The sequence below is a fragment of the Phalacrocorax carbo genome, chromosome 26 (assembly GCF_963921805.1).
Source record: "Phalacrocorax carbo chromosome 26, bPhaCar2.1, whole genome shotgun sequence".
In the NCBI taxonomy this organism is placed as follows: Eukaryota; Metazoa; Chordata; class Aves; order Suliformes; family Phalacrocoracidae; genus Phalacrocorax; species Phalacrocorax carbo.
The window spans coordinates 3,797,371-3,802,370 of NC_087538.1; the positions used below are offsets into that span (position 1 = coordinate 3,797,371).

General features: G+C 72.1%; 1 long non-coding RNA gene across 1 annotated transcript; it reads left to right on the forward strand.

Annotated features, from left to right (window-relative positions):
- The first annotated feature begins 2,781 nt into the window (after positions 1-2,781).
- Positions 2,782-4,611, forward strand: LOC135317546 (uncharacterized). Its single transcript, XR_010376369.1, has 3 exons — positions 2,782-2,965; positions 3,139-3,271; positions 4,107-4,611. It is a non-coding gene; the product is annotated as an uncharacterized LOC135317546 (long non-coding RNA).
- Positions 4,612-5,000: the final 389 nt, after the last annotated feature.

The following is a 5,000-nucleotide window of genomic DNA, read 5'->3' on the forward strand; positions in this document are numbered from 1 at the left end:
GGGGACACAGCTAAGCGATCCCCCGGGGGACGTGGGCCCAGGGAAAAGCCGCTGGAGGCCGCACGGCGCCGGTCACCGCCACCCACCCCCTCTCCCCCGCAGTCAGCCAACCGGGACCGGCTGGCCGCCGCTCAGAAACCGCCCGCTTCGCGGGTTCCAGCTTTAAGGCCGGAGAAAAAGGACCGAGTGCCGCCACCTCGCCCGGACGCGCGCCATCCCACCACCAAGCTCTCCGGCAGGTCGAGAAACCAGGGCAGGCCAGACACCGCGGGCCGCCACGAATGGCTCGTGCCGGTCAAAGGAGGACGAGGCGCCGCCGCCAACGCCCGTGCCACACCATCGGACCCTCGCGGGCCGGGGAAAGCCGCGGCGGCAGGCAGGCTCGACTGACTCCGCGTCTTCCCCAGCCGCTTAGCGTTCGAGTGCCGGCAACCGCTGCCGGTCTCTTGCCCCGTCCCCGCAGAAGACTGCTTCGGCACACCTCGCGCCGGTCGGCAACGGCGAGCTCCGGTTCTCCACGCCCCTCGGACCCACCGGGCTGCCTCGCGGGTCGAAGCGCCGGGGGCTGGCCGTGCCTAAGCGGGCAAGAAGCCGAGCCGAACCGCTGCGGGAACCGCCAACGAGAGCCGCGGAGCGCCCCAACTTTCCCACCAGCCGAGGCCCGGGCGTTGCAACCGCTCGCTAGCGCTGCTCCGGAGACGAGTCACCGCTCGCTCCTGTAGTACGTACCGACACTTCCTCGCCCGGAAAAACCTCCAAGAGCCTCGCCTCCGCCCACCGGGCAGGCGCGTCAATCACGCCGACCTTTACCATGACGTAACTGGAGGCAGCGAAAAACAGCGACCCCTACGAAAGCTCCGACCAAGTGGCGTGGACGGCAGGTCTACCCCTGCGCCCCTCGAACGCGACCAAGTCCCGCCGGAGCCCGGTAGACCTGACCCTCCTTTTCACCGGGCGCTCCGGCGGCCGCCACGGTCCCCGGAGCCGGGTAGACGTGGCAGCCGCCACCACGGAGCCGGGTAGACGTGGCAGCCGCCGCCGACCCCCCCCACGGAGCCGGGTAGACGTGGCAGCCGCCGCCGACCCCCCCCCACGGAGCCGGGTAGACGTGGCAGCCGCCGCCGACCCCCCCACGGAGCCGGGTAGACGTGGCAGCCGCCGCCGACCCCCCCCCCACGGAGCCGGGTAGACGTGGCAGCCGCCGCCGACCCCCCCCACGGAGCCGGGTAGACGTGGCAGCCGCCGCCGACCCCCCCCCCATGGAGCCGGGCAGACGTGGCAGCCGCCGCCGACCCCCCCCACGGAGCCGGGTAGACGTGGCAGCCGCCGCCGACCCCCCCCCACGGAGCCGGGTAGACGTGGCAGCCGCCGCCGACCCCCCCCCCCCCCCCCCCACGGAGCCGGGCAGACGTGGCGGCTGCTCCCCCGGAGCCGGGCAGACCCGACCGTCCTTTTCACGGGACGCTCCGGCAGCGACACGCCGCGGTCGCCGCACACCGCCAGCGGCCGCCACGCTGCCCGGAGCCATGTAGACGTGGCAGCCGCCTGTTCCGGCGCCGGGTGGGCCTGGCAGCCAGCCCCGGAGCCGGCTAGACGCGGGTGGCTGCCCCGCTCCTCGCGTAGCCAGGTAGACGTGCCGCATGCTCAGTGCTCCGCAGGCAGGGGTACCGCGTGGCCGGCTCCTCGCGGCCGTGGGGTGTTGGGTCTGGGCGGGGGTGGGGTGGTCGGTGGGGGCGAGGGGGTGGGGTGCGCGGACCGGCGGGGGTAATTTCTGATCACCTTCTTTCCCTTTTCGCCTCTTCTTCCCCCACGAGTCTTACGCGACTCTGCGACGCGGGCCACCCTGGTCGCGCGGCGGTGGGGGCCGGGGGGGGAAGGCGGCTCGGGGTCTTTTTTCTTTTTTTTTTTTCACCCCGTTTCCGGGATTTAAGCGCTTCTTATAAAGGGAGCTAGTTCAGGCGTGCCGTTTCACTCGAGAGGTTTTTACCTTTATCGGCTTCGGCAGGAAAAAAGTCGACAAAAGAGGACTGAAAATTACTGAAACGTTCCTTTTCTTTAAGCGCGCACGCTCACACCACCACCCCCCCCCACACTCCCCCCTCCTCACCCCCCCCGCCCACTGCGAGACGGTGGCTGCCGTGCGCTCACGGGCTTCACGGTCCCGGCCAGCCCCTCCGCTCGCTCCGTTCCTCTCCCTCCCCCCAACCCTTACCCCCCACCCCCAGCACACCCTCGGGCTGGCGGGGGACCGGTTAGAGGCAGCAGCTTGTGTTCACGAGCCACCCGGCTCACCGGCGCAAGTTTGCCGCCCGCCGGGAGACTTCGGGACCGGTCGGCCCTAGCCAGCTTCGGGTCCCGGCGCCACCGGGTGCTCGCCGACTTTCGGTTTTGGTTTATTTCGGGTTTGTTCGTTTGGTGCTTTGTTCTTTTTCTCTCTCCCCTTCCCCCTTCCCCCTTCCCCCTTCCCCCCCCCCCCGCCCCGTTTCACTGTCGTTTGTAATTTTTAAAAATAAATCGATTAAAATACGTGTCTGCGATCCTGCAGACTTTGTGTGTGTCTCCTTCCCACCCCCGCTCCCCCCCCCCCGACACACGCTCCGATGCACGCGCGTCAATCATGCCGACGCGACGGAGAGACAGAGTGGCACCCACAGGCACCCGCGCTGCATTTCGGAACCGGCGGACCGGTGGGTGCGGCCCCCGCCGACCGCAGAAGCCCTGGCGCCGCGGAGCAGCGGGGGGGGGGGGGGTGGGGGGTGGAGGGACGCAGCCGCCCGCCCTGCGCAGGCGCGCACGCCTCGCTGCTCGGCAACCGGGCCCCCGCCCTCGGGGAAAGGGCGGCAGTTCCCGCCTCGCTAGGCTGACGGTCCGGCGCTCAGTCGCGGCGAGAGCCGCAGCGGGAAAGGGAGGCCGGCGCAGAGGCGCAGAGAGCGGTCAGCGAGCAGGCGGGGAACCCGGCGCAGAGGTAGGCTGGGGAGAGCGAAAGGGTGTCGCTTTTTTGGAGGAGATTTCCATCGGGGTCGCTCGGCGCTTTTTAGATTTCATTTTATGGGTATGTTTTTTTTTTCCCCCCCCCGCCTCCCTCCCTCCCTCCCCCCCCCCCCGTTTCGCGTCCCTCAGGTTTTCTGCCCCCGGCAGGGGCGGGCAGACGCGCGGCAGGCAGGGCGGGCGAGCAACCGGCTGACGGCTTGACTGAGAAAGAAAGGAGGCGTCAGGGACGCCACTAGGTTCCAAAGTCTCCCGCCTAGCCTTCCCCGGGGCGGCTGACCTGGTAGTGGAAGGCGGGGGGGGGGGGGGGGGGGGCGGGGTTGGGGGGGGCGGCGGCGGCGGCGGCGGCGGCGGCGGGAGGTGGGGGGAGAGGCCGCGTTTGGGGGGGTGTGGGGTGTGGGGTGGGGAGCAGCTATACAAGCCGTGAACTACATGTCTGGGCGGGCGGGCGGGCGAGCGCAGCTAGACTACCGGCCGCTAGCTTCGTGGCCAGCGGGGGAGGGTCGGGGGCGAGGGGTGGGGGGGGGCGACGGACGGCGGCGGCAGCGGGAGGTGGGGGGAGAGGCCGCGTGGGGGGGGTGGGTGGGGTGTGGGGTGGGGAGCAGCTATACTAGCCGTGAGCTACATGTCTGGGCGGGCAGGCGGGGCTGTGTGCTGGGGGGTTGCGTCGGTGGCGCGGGGTGGGGTGAGGGGTGCGGGGCGGCGGGGCCGGGGGGGGGGGGGTGGGGTGGGCGGGGCGACGGACGGCGGCGGCAGCGGGAGGTGGGGGGAGAGGCCGCGTGGGGGGGTGGGTGGGGGGGTGGGTGGGGTGTGGGGTGGGGAGCAGCTATACTAGCCGTGAGCTACATGTCTGGGCGGGCAGGCGGGGCTGTGTGCTGGGGGGTTGCGTCGGTGGCGCGGGGTGGGGTGAGGGGTGCGGGGCGGCGGGGCCGGGGGTGGGGGGGGGGGTGTGTGGGGGGGGCGTGTGCAGTACGGACAGGGGCACGCAGGAGCGCCTGCGCGCGGCGCCGGGGGCGGGGGGGGGGCGGGCTTCGGGCCAGCCTCGTCCGGGATGTCGGGCACGCAGGGAGGGAGACGCGAAAAAGAGCTGCAGATCGCCCCCGCCTTCTCTGTTACAGCCGGCGTTGCCAGCCACGTACGATGCCCGGCCTGCGAGCCTGCCTGCCCGCGGGCGGGATACGCGCTCGCCTCGCTTGCCGGTCAGAGCCGTCCCTGGGAAAGCAGCAGCCGCCTGCCTCGGCCTGGGCAGCGACGGCGGTCCGCCGGGCCCGGCGCCGGCAGCGTGGGCAGCAGGGCCCCCTGCCGGGGCTGGCCGAGAGGCGGCCCACGCTTCTAAGGCCCGGCCGCCGGCCAGCGGTCGCGTGGCGGGCGGGACGCGTTCGAGCGGCGAGCGCTGCCGAGAGGACGGTCCCGTTCCGCCCGGGCCTCGAGGGGACGTGGAAGGGGCCCCGCGCCCCCGGCCGAAAGCAGCGGGCGCCGAAGCCCGGCGCCCGGGACAAGGCCGGACCCTCCCCACGCAGGCGGCGCGGAGGCGACCCGCCGCGGCCGGGCCGGGAGGGACCCGATCCGGTAGCGGCCTCAGCCGGCGGGCTGGACGGGGAACGCGTGAGGGAGTGCCGCGCGACACGCGCGCGCGCGACACGCGCACACACCCCCACACCCCCGTCCCCCGTCCCCCACAGCACGCACCGCACACACCACGCGCGCGCGCGCGCACACACACACACCCACCCCACCCCACCCCACCCCCCGCATCACGTGCTGCCGCGTGCTACGGACGATTACCGCACGTCGTCGTAAGAAGTACCGGGACAGGCAAGGCGACGCAGATACGGCTCGGTAGGTGTCGATAAGTTGTTCGCTGACAGAGAATTGCCGACGAACGGGTGAGCGGACGGTCGGCGACGGACGCCGTAGCGACGCGCGCACGCGTTTGCGTGTACTGCAGGGGATCTCGGGGACGAGCCACGAAAGCGCCGGTAACGGTTACGGCGACGACGGGGAACGACCGC